The following is a 17,195-nucleotide window of genomic DNA, read 5'->3' on the forward strand; positions in this document are numbered from 1 at the left end:
CAGTCACATGGGCTCTCAGTCTCACCATCGGAACCTGCAGCAACACAGCGTAGTTGAACATTGCAGACAGGCAGATTTGCTCCACTGCTCTTCCAGCTGTTTCTGTAGTGTAGTGGTTATCACGTTCGCCTAACACGCGAAAAGTCCCTGGTTCGAAACCAGGCAGAAACATTCATTTAGCTTCCTCATGTCGTGGAAGGGAAAATTGCTTGTTTTCAGTTCGTTGCTCATCATGATCCGAGCCTCGATGTGAAAGGCATGTTATCATTAAGCTGTTTCTGTGGTGTCGTGGTTATCACATTCGCCTAACACGTGGAAAATCATCGGTTCGAAACCAGGCAGAAACATAGGGTAGCACAGTGGCACAGCAGTTAAGACTGCTGCCTCAAGGCGCCAGGGTCCCAGGTTCGATTCCCTGTTTGGATCACTGTCTGCGCGGAGTCTGCATCTTCTCCCCGTGTCTGCATGGGTTTCCTCCGGGTGCGCCGGTCTCCTCCCACAGTCTGAAAGACATGCTGGCATCGCCCTCAAATGCTTTGTGTGAAATAAGAAACGTTTTTTTTGACGCACTGACAGGAAATTTCGATTTTGACACCAGCACTTATTCGCATCTCGTTCAGTCTACAGCAGAATTTAATGGGTTTATAGGTGCAGACTAATATGGTTAATCAGCATCTGAAATAACTGACAGTAGTGTGTGCTCAAAAAGACAGATACAAGTCATACTGCAAGTGAACTAGAGGAAATGACGCACATTTCACACAAGATCTATTTTTAAATCGTTTTTCATCACTGAGAAACAGGAAAAGCCACTCAGACAGATGAGAGAATCGAGGCTCAGTGCGGATCTACTGGACTTTCCGGGAAAGGTCCGGAAGTTATGCGCCTAAATGTTTCAGGCCCATAATTAAAAGGCTCAAGTGTCACGAACAGATAATTCTTGATTTTTCTCCATTTAAATGCAGTTGACTTTGTTTAAAAGCTGACGATAGTCAATCTCAAATTTGCGATCTGTATTTCCCGGTGATTCGATTCGTTCTGTTGGGCAGTTATGTTTGCAATTCAGTGATGTTCAATTTCAGAGATATTCAATTCATAATGAAGACATATATGTTAAATAACGCATTGATATTAAATAGTGAAACAAATACTGAGTACAATTGTACAATAAGCTTTGATAAAGTGTCATCTGGACTCGAAACATCCGCCCTTTTCACTCCTTACAGGTGCTGCCAGACATTGGGAGATTTTGCAGCATTTTCTCTTTTCTCATCCGCAGTAATTTGCTTTTATTACTGAGTACAATTGATTGAGATGATTCGAAGAAAGATGAAGATGATGCATTAACGAATGAGCAGAAATCATTGCTCCCTTAGATATTTGCCAGAAGAACGGTTTTGAATTTGATGTTCGGGATAAGTCGTACAATCAGATTGAAAGTAACGGTTATCTTCCTGAATTCAGTCACATGGGCTCTCAGTCTCACCATCGGAACCTGCAGCATCACAGCGTAGTTGAACATTGCAGACAGGCAGATTTGCTCCAGTGCAATGACAGCTATTTCTGTAGTGTAGTGGTTATCACATTCGCCTAACCCGCGAAAGGTCCCTGGTTCGAAACCAGGCAGAAACGCTCATTGAGCTTCCTCATGTCGCGTAAGGGAAAATTGATTGTTTTTTGTTTGTTCCGAATCATTCTCCGAGCCTCGATGTTCACGGCATGTTATCATTGCTCTGACGTCACCCTCAATTGCTTTCTGTGAAATAAGAAACGCTTTTTTTTGACGCACTGACAGGAAAGTTCGATTTTGACACCGAACACTTATTCGCATCTCGTTCAGTCTACAGCAGAATTTAATGGGTTTACAGGTGCAGACTAATATGGTTAATCAGCATCTGAAATATCTGACAGTAGTGTGTGCTCAAAAAGACAGATACAAGTCATACTGCAAGTGAACTAGAGGAAATGACGCACATTTCACACAAGATCTATTTTTAAATCGTTTTTCATCACTGAGAAACAGGAAAAGCCACTCAGACAGATGAGAGAATCGAGGCTCAGTGCGTATCTACTGGACTTTCCGGTAAAGGTCCGGAAGTTATGCGCCTAAATGTTTCAGGCCCATAATTAAAAGGCTCAAGTGTCACGAACAGATAATTCTTGATTTTTCTCCATTTAAATGCAGTTGACTTTGTTTAAAAGCTGACGATAGTCAATCTCAAATTTGCGATCTGTATTTCCCGGTGATTCGATTCGTTCTGTTGGGCAGTTTTGTTTGCAATTCAGTGATGTTCAATTTCAGAGATATTCAATTCATAATGAAGACATATGTGTTAAATAAGGCATGGATATTAAATATTGAAAGAAATACTGTGTACAATTGTACAATGAGCTTTGATAAAGTGCCATCTGGATTCGAAACATCCGCCCTTTTCACTCCTTACAGGTGCTGCCAGACATTGGGAGATTTTGCAGCATTTTCTCTTTTGTCATCCGCAGTAATTTGCTTTTATTACTGAGTACAATTGATTGAGATGATTCGAAGAAAAATGAAAATGATGCATTAACGAATGGGCAGAAATCATTGCTCCCTTAGATATTTGCCAGAAGAACGGTTTTGAGTTTTGATGTTCGGGATAAGTCGTACAATCAGATTGAAAGTGACGGTTATCTTCCTGAATTCAGTGACATGGGCTCTCAGTCTCACCATCGGAACCTGCAGCATCACAGCGTAGTTGAACATTGCAGACAGGCAGATTTGCTCCAGTGCAATGGTAGCTGTTTCTGTAGTGTAGTGGTTATCACATTCGCCTAACACGCGAAAGGTCCCTGGTTCGAAACCAGGCAGAAACACTCATTGAGCTTCCTCATGTCGCGTATGGGAAAATTGATTGATTTTTGTTTGTTCCTCATAATTATACGAGCCTCGATGTTAACGGCATGTTATCATTGCTCTGACATCACCCTCAAATGCTTTCTGTGAAATAAGAAACGCTTTTTTTTGACGCACTGACAGGAAAATTCGATTTTGACACCGAACACTTATTCGCATCTCGTTCAGTCTACAACAGAATTTAATGGGTTTATAGGTGCAGACTAATATGGTTAATCGCCATCTGAAATATCTGACAGTAGTGTGTGCTCAAAAAGACAGATACAAGTCATACTGTAAGTGAACTCGAGGAAATGGCGCACATTTCACAGAAGAATCTTTTTAAAATCGTTTTCATCACTGAGAAATAGGAAAAGCCACTCAGACAGATGAGGGAATCGAGACTCAGTGCGGATCTACTGGACTTTCCTGTAATCGGCCGGAATTTATGCGCCTGAATGTTTCACGCCCGTAATAAAAAAGGCTCAACTGTCACGAACAGATCATTCTTGATCCAACTCCATTTAAATGCAGTTGACTTTGTTTAAAAGCTGACGATAGTCAATCTCAAATTTGCGATCTGTATTTCCCGGTGATTCGATTCGTTCTGTTGGGCAGTTTTGTTTGCAATTCAGTGATGTTCAATTTCAGAGATATTCAATTCATAATGAAGACATATATGTTAAATAACGCATTGATATTAAATATTGAAAGAAATACTGAGTACAATTGTACAATGAGCTTTGATAAAGTGTCATCTGGACTCGAAACAGCCGCCCTTTTCACTCCTTACAGGTGCTGCCAGACATTGGGAGATTTTGCAGCATTTTCTCTTTTCTCATCCGCAGTAATTTGCTTTTATTACTGAGTACAAATGATTGAGATGATTCGAAGAAAGATGAAGATGATGCATTAACGAATGAGCAGAAATCATTGCTCCCTTAGATATTTGCCAGAAGAAGGATTTTGAATTTTGATGTTCGGGATAAGTCGTACAATCAGATTGAAAGTGACGGTTATCTTCCTGAATTCAGTCACACGGGCTCTCAGTCTCACCATCGGAACCTGCAGCAACACAGCGTAGTTGAACATTGCAGACAGGCAGATTTGCTCCACTGCTCTTCCAGCTGTTTCTGTAGTGTAGTGGTTATCACGTTCGCCTAACACGCGAAAAGTCCCTGGTTCGAAACCAGGCAGAAACATTCATTAAGCTTCCTCGTGTCGTGGAAGGGAAAATTGCTTGTTTTCAGTTCGTTGCTCATCATTATCCGAGCCTCGATGTGAAAGGCATGTTATCATTAAGCTGTTTCTGTGGTGTCGTGGTTATCACATTCGCCTAACACGTGGAAAGTCACCGGTTCGAAACCAGGCAGAAACATAGGGTAGCACAGTGGCACAGCAGTTAAGACTGCTGCCTCAAGGCGCCAGGGTCCCAGGTTCGATTCCCAGTTTGGATCACTGTCTGCGCGGAGTCTGCATCTTCTCCCCGTGTCTGCATGGATTGCCTCCGGGTGCGCCGATCTCCTCCCACTGTCTGAAAGACATGCTGGCATCACCCTCAAATGCTTTGTGTGAAATAAGAAACGTTTTTTTTGACGCACTGACAGGAAATTTCGATTTTGACACCAGCACTTATTCGCATCTCGTTCAGTCTACAGCAGAATTTAATGGGTTTATAGGTGCAGACTAATATGGTTAATCAGCATCTGAAATATCTGACAGTAGTGTGTGCTCAAAAAGACAGATACAAGTCATACTGCAAGTGAACTAGAGGAAATGACGCACATTTCACACGAGATCTATTTTTAAATCGTTTTTCATCACTGAGAAACAGGAAAAGCCACTCAGACAGATGAGGGAATCGAGGCTCAGTGCGGATCTACTGGACTTTCCGGTAAAGGTCCGGAAGTTATGCGCCTAAATGTTTCAGGCCCATAATTAAAAGGCTCAAGCGTCACGAACAGATCATTCTTGATTTTTCTCCATTTAAATGCAGTTGACTTTGTTTAAAAGCTGACGATAGTCAATCTCAAATTTGCGATCTGTATTTCCCGGTGATTCGATTCGTTCTGTTGGGCAGTTTTGTTTGCAATTCAGTGATGTTCAATTTCAGAGATATTCAATTCATAATGAAGACATATATGTTAAATAACGCATTGATATTAAATATTGAAAGAAATACTGAGTACAATTGTACAATGAGCTTTGATAAAGTGTCATCTGGACTCGAAACATCCGCCCTTTTCACTCCTTACAGGTGCTGCCAGACATTGGGAGATTTTGCAGCATTTTCTCTTTTCTCATCCGCAGTAATTTGCTTTTATTACTGAGTACAAATGATTGAGATGATTCGAAGAAAGATGAAGATGATGCATTAACGAATGAGCAGAAATCATTGCTCCCTTAGATATTTGCCAGAAGAAGGATTTTGAATTTTGATGTTCGGGATAAGTCGTACAATCAGATTGAAAGTGACGGCTATCTTCCTGAATTCAGTCACATGGGCTCTCAGTCTCACCATCGGAACCTGCAGCATCACAGCGTAGTTGAACATTGCAGACAGGCAGATTTGCTCCACTGCTATTCCAGCTGTTTCTGTAGTGTAGTGGTTATCACGTTTGCCTAACACGCGAACGGTCCCTGGTTCGAAACCAGGCAGAAACATTCATTAAGCTTCCTCATGTCGTGGAAGGTAAAATTGCTTGTTTTCAGTTCGTTGCTCATCATTATCCGAGCCTCGATGTGAAAGGCATGTTATCATTAAGCTGTTTCTGTGGTGTCGTGGTTATCACATTCGCCTAACACGTGGAAAGTCACCGGTTCGAAACCAGGCAGAAACATAGGGTAGCACAGTGGCACATAAGTTAAGACTGCTGCCTCAAGGCGCCAGGGTCCCAGGTTCGATTCCCAGTATGGATCACTGTCTGCGCGGAGTCTGCATCTTCTACCCGTGTCTGCATGGGTTTCCTCCGGGTGCGCCGGTCTCCTCCCACAGTCTGAAAGACATGCTGGCATCACCCTCAAATGCTTTGTGTGAAATAAGAAACGTTTTTTTTGACGCACTGACAGGAAATTTCGATTTTGACACCAGCACTTATTCGCATCTCGTTCAGTCTACAGCAGAATTTAATGGGTTTATAGGTGCAGACTAATATGGTTAATCAGCATCTGAAATATCTGACAGTAGTGTGTGCTCAAAAAGACAGATACAAGTCATACTGCAAGTGAACTAGAGGAAATGACGCACATTTCACACAAGATCTATTTTTAAATCGTTTTTCATCACTGAGAAACAGGAAAAGCCACTCAGAAAGATGAGAGAATCGAGGCTCAGTGCGGATCGACTGGACTTTCCGGTAAAGGTCCGGAAGTTATGCGCCTAAATGTTTCAGGCCCATAATTAAAAGGCTCAAGTGTCACGAACAGATAATTCTTGATTTTTCTCCATTTAAATGCAGTTGACTTTGTTTAAAAGCTGACCATAGTCAATCTCAAATTTGCGATCTGTATTTCCCGGTGATTCGATTCGTTCTGTTGGGCAGTTTTGTTTGCAATTCAGTGATGTTCAATTCATAATGAAGACATATATTTTAAATAACGCATTGATATTATATATTGAAACAAATACTGTGTACAATTGTACAATAAGCTTTGATAAAGTGTTATCTGGACTCTAAACGTCCGCCCTTTTCGCTCCTTACAGGTGCTGCCAGACATTGGGAGATTTTGCAGCATTTTCTCTTTTCTCATCCGCAGTAATTTGCTTTTATTACTGAGTACAATTGATTGAGATGATTCGAAGAAAGATGAAGATGATGCATTAACGAATGAGCAGAAATCATTGCTCCCTTAGATATTTGCCAGAAGAACGGTTTTGAATTTTGATGTTCGGGATAAGTCGTACAATCAGATTGAAAGTAACGGTTATCTTCCTGAATTCAGTCACATGGGCTCTCAGTCTCACCATCGGAACCTGCAGCATCACAGCGTAGTTGAACATTGCAGACAGGCAGATTTGCTCCAGTGCAATGACAGCTGTTTCTGTAGTGTAGTGGTTATCACATTTGCCTAACACGCGGAAGGTCCCTGGTTCGAAACCAGGCAGAAACGTTCATTGAGCTTCCTCATGTCGCGTAAGGGAAAATTGATTGATTTTTGTTTGTTCCTCATCATTATACGAGCCTCGATGTTAACGGCATGTTATCATTGCTCTGACGTCACCCTCAATTGCTTTCTGTGAAATAAGAAACGCTTTTTTTTGACGCACTGACAGGAAAGTTCGATTTTGACACCAGCACTTATTCGCATCTCGTTCAGTCTACAGCAGAATTTAATGGGTTTATAGGTGCAGACTAATATGGTTAATCGCCATCTGAAATATCTGACAGTAGTGTGTGCTCAAAAAGACAGATACAAGTCATACTGTAAGTGAACTCGAGGAAATGGCGCACATTTCACAGAAGAATCTTTTAAAAATCGTTTTCATCACTGAGAAATAGGAAAAGCCACTCAGACAGATGAGGGAATCGAGACTCAGTGCGGATCTACTGGACTTTCCTGTAATCGGCCGGAATTTATGCGCCTGAATGTTTCACGCCCGTAATAAAAAAGGCTCAACTGTCACGAACAGATCATTCTTGATTCTCCTCCATTTAAATGCAGTTGACTTTGTTGAAAAGCTGACCAGAGTCAATCTCAAATTTGCGATCTGTATTTCCCGGTGATTCGCTTCGTCCTGTTGGTCAGTTCTGTTTGCAATTCAGTGATGTTCAGTTTCAGAGATATTCAATTCATAATGAAGACATATGTGTTAAATAAGGCATGGATATTAAATATTGAAAGAAATACTGTGTACAATTGTACAATGAGCTTTGATAAAGTGCCATCTGGATTCGAAACGTCCGCCCTTTTCGCTCCTTACAGGTGCTGCCAGACATTGGGAGATTTTGCAGCATTTTCTCTTTTCTCATCCGCAGTAATTTGCTTTTATTACTGAGTACAATTGATTGAGATGATTCGAAGAAAAATGAAAATGATGCATTAACGAATGGGCAGAAATCATTGCTCCCTTAGATATTTGCCAGAAGAACGGTTTTGAATTTTGATGTTCGGGATATGTCGCACAATCAGATTGAAAGTGACGGTTATCTTCCTGAATTCAGTGACAATGGGCTCTCAGTCTAACCATCGGAACCTGCAGCAACACAGCGTAGTTGAACATTGCAGGCAGGCAGATTTGCTCCACTGCTATTCCAGCTGTTTCTGTAGTGTAGTGGTTATCACGTTCGCCTAACACGCGGAAGGTCCCTGGTTCGAAACGAGGCAGAAACATTCATTAAGCTTCCTCATGTCGTGGAAGGGAAAATTGCTTGTTTTCATTTCGTTGCTCATCATTATCCGAGCCTCGATGTGAAAGGCATGTTATCATTAAGCTGTTTCTGTGGTGTCGTGGTTATCACATTCGCCTAACACGTGGAAAGTCACCGGTTCGAAACCAGGCAGAAACATAGGGTAGCACAGTGGCACAGCAGTTAAGACTGCTGCCTCAAGGCGCCAGGGTCCCAGGTTCGATTCCCAGTTTGGATCACTGTCTGCGCGGAGTCTGCATCTTCTCCCCGTGTCTGCATGGGTTTCCTCCGGGTTCGCCGGTCTCCTCCCACTGTCTGAAAGACATGCTGGCATCACCCTCAAATGCTTTCTGTGAAATAAGAAACGTTTTTTTTGACGCACTGACAGGAAATTTCGATTTTGACACCAGCACTTATTCGCATCTCGTTCAGTCTACAGCAGAATTTAATGGGTTTATAGGTGCAGACTAATATGGTTAATCAGCATCTGAAATATCTGACAGTAGTGTGTGCTCAAAAAGACAGATACAAGTCATACTGCAAGTGAACTAGAGGAAATGACGCACATTTCACACAAGATCTATTTTTAAATCGTTTTTCATCACTGCGAAACAGGAAAAGCCACTCCAAGACAGATGAGGGAATCGAGGCTCAGTGCGGATCTACTGGACTTTCCGGGAAAGGTCAGGAAGTTATGCGCCTAAATGTTTCAGGCCCATAATTAAAAAGGCTCAAGTGTCACGAACAGATAATTCTTGATTTTTCTCCATTTAAATGCAGTTGACTCTGTTTAAAAGCTGACGACAGTCAATCTCAAATTTGCGATCTGTATTTCCCGGTGATTCGATTCGTTCTGTTGGGCAGTTTTGTTTGCAATTCAGTGATGTTCAATTTCAGAGATATTCAATTCATAATGAAGACATATATGTTAAATAACGCATTGATATTAAATATTGAAACAAATACTGTGTACAATTGTACAATAAGCTTTGATAAAGTGTCATCTGGACTCGAAACGTCCGCCCTTTTCACTCCTTACAGGTGCTGCCAGACATTGGGAGATTTTGCAGCATTTTCTCTTTTCTCATCCGCAGTAATTTGCTTTTATTACTCAGTACAATTGATTGAGATGATTCGAAGAAAGATGAAGATGATGCATTAACGAATGAGCAGAAATCATTGCTCCCTTAGATATTTGCCAGAAGAACGGTTTTGAATTTTGATGTTCGGGATAAGTCGTACAATCAGATTGAAAGTAACGGTTATCTTCCTGAATTCAGTCACATGGGCTCTCAGTCTCACCATCGGAACCTGCAGCATCACAGCGTAGTTGAACATTGCAGACAGGCAGATTTGCTCCAGTGCAATGACAGCTGTTTCTGTAGTGTAGTGGTTATCACATTCGCCTAACACGCGAAAGGTCCCTGGTTCGAAACCAGGCAGAAACGTTCATTGAGCTTCCTCATGTCGCGTAAGGGAAAATTGATTGATTTTTGTTTGTTCCGAATCATTATACGAGCCTCGATGTTAACGGCATGTTATCATTGCTCTGACGTCACCCTCAAATGCTTCCTATGAAATAAGAAACGCTTTTTTTTGACGCACTGACAGGAAAGTTCGATTTTGACACCGAACACTTATTCGCATCTCGTTCAGTCGACAACAGAATTTAATGGGTTTATAGGTGCAGACTAATATGGTTAATCGCCATCTGAAATATCTGACAGTAGTGTGTGCTCAAAAAGACAGATACAAGTCATACTGTAAGTGAACTCGAGGAAATGGCGCACATTTCACAGAAGAATCTTTTTAAAATCGTTTTCATCACTGAGAAATAGGAAAAGCCACTCAGACAGATGAGGGAATCGAGACTCAGTGCGGATCTACTGGACTTTCCTGTAATCGGCCGGAATTTATGCGCCTGAATGTTTCACGCCCGTAATAAAAAAGGCTCAACTGTCACGAACAGATCATTCTTGATTCTCCTCCATTTAAATGCAGTTGACTTTGTTGAAAAGCTGACCAGAGTCAATCTCAAATTTGTGATCTGTATTACCCGGTGATTCGCTTCGTTCTGTTGGTCAGTTATGTTTGCAATTCAGTGATGTTCAGTTTCAGAGATATTCAATTCATAATGAAGACATATGTGTTAAATAAGGCATGGATATTAAATATTGAAAGAAATACTGTGTACAATTGTACAATGAGCTTTGATAAAGTGCCATCTGGATTCGAAACATCCGCCCTTTTCACTCCTTACAGGTGCTGCCAGACATTGGGAGATTTTGCAGCATTTTCTCTTTTGTCATCCGCAGTAATTTGCTTTTATTACTGAGTACAAATGATTGAGATGATTCGAAGAAAAATGAAAATGATGCATTAACGAATGGGCAGAAATCATTGCTCCCTTAGATATTTGCCAGAAGAACGGTTTTGAATTTTGATGTTCGGGATCAGTCGTACAATCAGATTGAAAGTGACGGTTATCTTCCTGAATTCAGTGACAATGGGCTCTCAGTCTAACCATCGGAACCTGCAGCAACACAGCGTAGTTGAACATTGCAGGCAGGCAGATTTGCTCCACTGCTATTCCAGCTGTTTCTGTAGTGTAGTGGTTATCACGTTCGCCTAACACGCGGAAGGTCCCTGGTTCGAAACGAGGCAGAAACATTCATTAAGCTTCCTCATGTCGTGGAAGGGAAAATTGCTTGTTTTCATTTCGTTGCTCATCATTATCCGAGCCTCGATGTGAAAGGCATGTTATCATTAAGCTGTTTCTGTGGTGTCGTGGTTATCACATTCGCCTAACACGTGGAAAGTCACCGGTTCGAAACCAGGCAGAAACATAGGGTAGCACAGTGGCACAGCAGTTAAGACTGCTGCCTCAAGGCGCCAGGGTCCCAGGTTCGATTCCCAGTTTGGATCACTGTCTGCGCGGAGTCTGCATCTTCTCCCCGTGTCTGCATGGGTTTCCTCCGGGTTCGCCGGTCTCCTCCCACTGTCTGAAAGACATGCTGGCATCACCCTCAAATGCTTTCTGTGAAATAAGAAACGTTTTTTTTGACGCACTGACAGGAAATTTCGATTTTGACACCAGCACTTATTCGCATCTCGTTCAGTCTACAGCAGAATTTAATGGGTTTATAGGTGCAGACTAATATGGTTAATCAGCATCTGAAATATCTGACAGTAGTGTGTGCTCAAAAAGACAGATACAAGTCATACTGCAAGTGAACTAGAGGAAATGACGCACATTTCACACAAGATCTATTTTTAAATCGTTTTTCATCACTGCGAAACAGGAAAAGCCACTCCAAGACAGATGAGGGAATCGAGGCTCAGTGCGGATCTACTGGACTTTCCGGGAAAGGTCAGGAAGTTATGCGCCTAAATGTTTCAGGCCCATAATTAAAAAGGCTCAAGTGTCACGAACAGATAATTCTTGATTTTTCTCCATTTAAATGCAGTTGACTCTGTTTAAAAGCTGACGACAGTCAATCTCAAATTTGCGATCTGTATTTCCCGGTGATTCGATTCGTTCTGTTGGGCAGTTTTGTTTGCAATTCAGTGATGTTCAATTTCAGAGATATTCAATTCATAATGAAGACATATATGTTAAATAACGCATTGATATTAAATATTGAAACAAATACTGTGTACAATTGTACAATAAGCTTTGATAAAGTGTCATCTGGACTCGAAACGTCCGCCCTTTTCACTCCTTACAGGTGCTGCCAGACATTGGGAGATTTTGCAGCATTTTCTCTTTTCTCATCCGCAGTAATTTGCTTTTATTACTCAGTACAATTGATTGAGATGATTCGAAGAAAGATGAAGATGATGCATTAACGAATGAGCAGAAATCATTGCTCCCTTAGATATTTGCCAGAAGAACGGTTTTGAATTTTGATGTTCGGGATAAGTCGTACAATCAGATTGAAAGTAACGGTTATCTTCCTGAATTCAGTCACATGGGCTCTCAGTCTCACCATCGGAACCTGCAGCATCACAGCGTAGTTGAACATTGCAGACAGGCAGATTTGCTCCAGTGCAATGACAGCTGTTTCTGTAGTGTAGTGGTTATCACATTCGCCTAACACGCGAAAGGTCCCTGGTTCGAAACCAGGCAGAAACGTTCATTGAGCTTCCTCATGTCGCGTAAGGGAAAATTGATTGATTTTTGTTTGTTCCGAATCATTATACGAGCCTCGATGTTAACGGCATGTTATCATTGCTCTGACGTCACCCTCAAATGCTTTCTATGAAATAAGAAACGCTTTTTTTTGACGCACTGACAGGAAAATTCGATTTTGACACCGAACACTTATTCGCATCTCGTTCAGTCGACAACAGAATTTAATGGGTTTATAGGTGCAGACTAATATGGTTAATCGCCATCTGAAATATCTGACAGTAGTGTGTGCTCAAAAAGACAGATACAAGTCATACTGTAAGTGAACTCGAGGAAATGGCGCACATTTCACAGAAGAATCTTTTTAAAATCGTTTTCATCACTGAGAAATAGGAAAAGCCACTCAGACAGATGAGGGAATCGAGACTCAGTGCGGATCTACTGGACTTTCCTGTAATCGGCCGGAATTTATGCGCCTGAATGTTTCACGCCCGTAATAAAAAAGGCTCAACTGTCACGAACAGATCATTCTTGATTCTCCTCCATTTAAATGCAGTTGACTTTGTTGAAAAGCTGACCAGAGTCAATCTCAAATTTGTGATCTGTATTACCCGGTGATTCGCTTCGTTCTGTTGGTCAGTTATGTTTGCAATTCAGTGATGTTCAGTTTCAGAGATATTCAATTCATAATGAAGACATATGTGTTAAATAAGGCATGGATATTAAATATTGAAAGAAATACTGTGTACAATTGTACAATGAGCTTTGATAAAGTGCCATCTGGATTCGAAACATCCGCCCTTTTCACTCCTTACAGGTGCTGCCAGACATTGGGAGATTTTGCAGCATTTTCTCTTTTGTCATCCGCAGTAATTTGCTTTTATTACTGAGTACAAATGATTGAGATGATTCGAAGAAAAATGAAAATGATGCATTAACGAATGGGCAGAAATCATTGCTCCCTTAGATATTTGCCAGAAGAACGGTTTTGAATTTTGATGTTCGGGATCAGTCGTACAATCAGATTGAAAGTGACGGTTATCTTCCTGAATTCAGTCACATGGGCTCTCAGTCTCACCATCGGAACCTGCAGCAACACAGCGTAGTTGAACATTGCAGACAGGCAGATTTGCTCCACTGCTCTTCCAGCTGTTTCTGTAGTGTAGTGGTTATCACGTTCGCCTAACACGCGAAAAGTCCCTGGTTCGAAACCAGGCAGAAACATTCATTAAGCTTCCTCATGTCGTGGAAGGGAAAATTGCTTGTTTTCAGTTCGTTGCTCATCATTATCCGAGCCTCGATGTGAAAGGCATGTTATCATTAAGCTGTTTCTGTGGTGTCGTGGTTATCACATTCGCCTAACACGTGGAAAATCATCGGTTCGAAACCAGGCAGAAACATAGGGTAGCACAGTGGCACAGCAGTTAAGACTGCTGCCTCAAGGCGCCAGGGTCCCAGGTTCGATTCCCTGTTTGGATCACTGTCTGCGCGGAGTCTGCATCTTCTCCCCGTGTCTGCATGGGTTTCCTCCGGGTGCGCCGGTCTCCTCCCACAGTCTGAAAGACATGCTGGCATCGCCCTCAAATGCTTTGTGTGAAATAAGAAACGTTTTTTTTGACGCACTGACAGGAAATTTCGATTTTGACACCAGCACTTATTCGCATCTCGTTCAGTCTACAGCAGAATTTAATGGGTTTATAGGTGCAGACTAATATGGTTAATCAGCATCTGAAATAACTGACAGTAGTGTGTGCTCAAAAAGACAGATACAAGTCATACTGCAAGTGAACTAGAGGAAATGACGTACATTTCACACAAGATCTATTTTTAAATCGTTTTTCATCACTGAGAAACAGGAAAAGCCACTCAGACAGATGAGAGAATCGAGGCTCAGTGCGGATCTACTGGACTTTCCGGGAAAGGTCCGGAAGTTATGCGCCTAAATGTTTCAGGCCCATAATTAAAAGGCTCAAGTGTCACGAACAGATAATTCTTGATTTTTCTCCATTTAAATGCAGTTGACTTTGTTTAAAAGCTGACGATAGTCAATCTCAAATTTGCGATCTGTATTTCCCGGTGATTCGATTCGTTCTGTTGGGCAGTTATGTTTGCAATTCAGTGATGTTCAATTTCAGAGATATTCAATTCATAATGAAGACATATATGTTAAATAACGCATTGATATTAAATAGTGAAACAAATACTGAGTACAATTGTACAATAAGCTTTGATAAAGTGTCATCTGGACTCGAAACATCCGCCCTTTTCACTCCTTACAGGTGCTGCCAGACATTGGGAGATTTTGCAGCATTTTCTCTTTTCTCATCCGCAGTAATTTGCTTTTATTACTGAGTACAATTGATTGAGATGATTCGAAGAAAGGTGAAGATGATGCATTAACGAATGAGCAGAAATCATTGCTCCCTTAGATATTTGCCAGAAGAACGGTTTTGAATTTGATGTTCGGGATAAGTCGTACAATCAGATTGAAAGTAACGGTTATCTTCCTGAATTCAGTCACATGGGCTCTCAGTCTCACCATCGGAACCTGCAGCATCACAGCGTAGTTGAACATTGCAGACAGGCAGATTTGCTCCAGTGCAATGACAGCTATTTCTGTAGTGTAGTGGTTATCACATTCGCCTAACCCGCGAAAGGTCCCTGGTTCGAAACCAGGCAGAAACGCTCATTGAGCTTCCTCATGTCGCGTAAGGGAAAATTGATTGTTTTTTGTTTGTTCCGAATCATTCTCCGAGCCTCGATGTTCACGGCATGTTATCATTGCTCTGACGTCACCCTCAATTGCTTTCTGTGAAATAAGAAACGCTTTTTTTTGACGCACTGACAGGAAAGTTCGATTTTGACACCGAACACTTATTCGCATCTCGTTCAGTCTACAGCAGAATTTAATGGGTTTACAGGTGCAGACTAATATGGTTAATCAGCATCTGAAATATCTGACAGTAGTGTGTGCTCAAAAAGACAGATACAAGTCATACTGCAAGTGAACTAGAGGAAATGACGCACATTTCACACAAGATCTATTTTTAAATCGTTTTTCATCACTGAGAAACAGGAAAAGCCACTCAGACAGATGAGAGAATCGAGGCTCAGTGCGTATCTACTGGACTTTCCGGTAAAGGTCCGGAAGTTATGCGCCTAAATGTTTCAGGCCCATAATTAAAAGGCTCAAGTGTCACGAACAGATAATTCTTGATTTTTCTCCATTTAAATGCAGTTGACTTTGTTTAAAAGCTGACGATAGTCAATCTCAAATTTGCGATCTGTATTTCCCGGTGATTCGATTCGTTCTGTTGGGCAGTTTTGTTTGCAATTCAGTGATGTTCAATTTCAGAGATATTCAATTCATAATGAAGACATATGTGTTAAATAAGGCATGGATATTAAATATTGAAAGAAATACTGTGTACAATTGTACAATGAGCTTTGATAAAGTGCCATCTGGATTCGAAACATCCGCCCTTTTCACTCCTTACAGGTGCTGCCAGACATTGGGAGATTTTGCAGCATTTTCTCTTTTGTCATCCGCAGTAATTTGCTTTTATTACTGAGTACAATTGATTGAGATGATTCGAAGAAAAATGAAAATGATGCATTAACGAATGGGCAGAAATCATTGCTCCCTTAGATATTTGCCAGAAGAACGGTTTTGAGTTTTGATGTTCGGGATAAGTCGTACAATCAGATTGAAAGTGACGGTTATCTTCCTGAATTCAGTGACATGGGCTCTCAGTCTCACCATCGGAACCTGCAGCATCACAGCGTAGTTGAACATTGCAGACAGGCAGATTTGCTCCAGTGCAATGGTAGCTGTTTCTGTAGTGTAGTGGTTATCACATTCGCCTAACACGCGAAAGGTCCCTGGTTCGAAACCAGGCAGAAACACTCATTGAGCTTCCTCATGTCGCGTATGGGAAAATTGATTGATTTTTGTTTGTTCCTAATAATTATACGAGCCTCGATGTTAACGGCATGTTATCATTGCTCTGACATCACCCTCAAATGCTTTCTGTGAAATAAGAAACGCTTTTTTTTGACGCACTGACAGGAAAATTCGATTTTGACACCGAACACTTATTCGCATCTCGTTCAGTCTACAACAGAATTTAATGGGTTTATAGGTGCAGACTAATATGGTTAATCGCCATCTGAAATATCTGACAGTAGTGTGTGCTCAAAAAGACAGATACAAGTCATACTGTAAGTGAACTCGAGGAAATGGCGCACATTTCACAGAAGAATCTTTTTAAAATCGTTTTCATCACTGAGAAATAGGAAAAGCCACTCAGACAGATGAGGGAATCGAGACTCAGTGCGGATCTACTGGACTTTCCTGTAATCGGCCGGAATTTATGCGCCTGAATGTTTCACGCCCGTAATAAAAAAGGCTCAACTGTCACGAACAGATCATTCTTGATCCAACTCCATTTAAATGCAGTTGACTTTGTTTAAAAGCTGACGATAGTCAATCTCAAATTTGCGATCTGTATTTCCCGGTGATTCGATTCGTTCTGTTGGGCAGTTTTGTTTGCAATTCAGTGATGTTCAATTTCAGAGATATTCAATTCATAATGAAGACATATATGTTAAATAACGCATTGATATTAAATATTGAAAGAAATACTGAGTACAATTGTACAATGAGCTTTGATAAAGTGTCATCTGGACTCGAAACAGCCGCCCTTTTCACTCCTTACAGGTGCTGCCAGACATTGGGAGATTTTGCAGCATTTTCTCTTTTCTCATCCGCAGTAATTTGCTTTTATTACTGAGTACAAATGATTGAGATGATTCGAAGAAAGATGAAGATGATGCATTAACG

General features: G+C 41.3%; 1 protein-coding gene and 13 non-coding genes across 14 annotated transcripts in view; 13 read left to right on the top strand and 1 right to left on the bottom strand.

The window, feature by feature from the left end:
• LOC144480999 (uncharacterized) overlaps window positions 1–17,195 on the bottom strand; it is a 262,003-nt gene that overhangs the window by 129,284 nt on the left and 115,524 nt on the right. The window lies entirely within an intron of this gene.
• On the top strand, window positions 99–171 carry trnav-aac (transfer RNA valine (anticodon AAC)). The gene has a single exon. It is a non-coding gene; the product is annotated as a tRNA-Val (tRNA).
• trnav-aac (transfer RNA valine (anticodon AAC)) lies at window positions 1,560–1,632 on the top strand. The gene has a single exon. It is a non-coding gene; the product is annotated as a tRNA-Val (tRNA).
• On the top strand, window positions 2,781–2,853 carry trnav-aac (transfer RNA valine (anticodon AAC)). The gene has a single exon. It is a non-coding gene; the product is annotated as a tRNA-Val (tRNA).
• Window positions 4,002–4,074, top strand: trnav-aac (transfer RNA valine (anticodon AAC)). Its single transcript has one exon. It is a non-coding gene; the product is annotated as a tRNA-Val (tRNA).
• Window positions 5,464–5,536, top strand: trnav-aac (transfer RNA valine (anticodon AAC)). The gene has a single exon. It is a non-coding gene; the product is annotated as a tRNA-Val (tRNA).
• Window positions 6,910–6,982, top strand: trnav-aac (transfer RNA valine (anticodon AAC)). The gene has a single exon. It is a non-coding gene; the product is annotated as a tRNA-Val (tRNA).
• Window positions 8,131–8,203, top strand: trnav-aac (transfer RNA valine (anticodon AAC)). Its single transcript has one exon. It is a non-coding gene; the product is annotated as a tRNA-Val (tRNA).
• On the top strand, window positions 9,596–9,668 carry trnav-aac (transfer RNA valine (anticodon AAC)). Its single transcript has one exon. It is a non-coding gene; the product is annotated as a tRNA-Val (tRNA).
• On the top strand, window positions 10,818–10,890 carry trnav-aac (transfer RNA valine (anticodon AAC)). The gene has a single exon. It is a non-coding gene; the product is annotated as a tRNA-Val (tRNA).
• trnav-aac (transfer RNA valine (anticodon AAC)) lies at window positions 12,283–12,355 on the top strand. Its single transcript has one exon. It is a non-coding gene; the product is annotated as a tRNA-Val (tRNA).
• Window positions 13,504–13,576, top strand: trnav-aac (transfer RNA valine (anticodon AAC)). The gene has a single exon. It is a non-coding gene; the product is annotated as a tRNA-Val (tRNA).
• trnav-aac (transfer RNA valine (anticodon AAC)) lies at window positions 14,965–15,037 on the top strand. Its single transcript has one exon. It is a non-coding gene; the product is annotated as a tRNA-Val (tRNA).
• On the top strand, window positions 16,186–16,258 carry trnav-aac (transfer RNA valine (anticodon AAC)). Its single transcript has one exon. It is a non-coding gene; the product is annotated as a tRNA-Val (tRNA).

The sequence above is a fragment of the Mustelus asterias genome, chromosome 30 (genome assembly GCF_964213995.1).
Source record: "Mustelus asterias chromosome 30, sMusAst1.hap1.1, whole genome shotgun sequence".
In the NCBI taxonomy this organism is placed as follows: domain Eukaryota; kingdom Metazoa; phylum Chordata; class Chondrichthyes; order Carcharhiniformes; family Triakidae; genus Mustelus; species Mustelus asterias.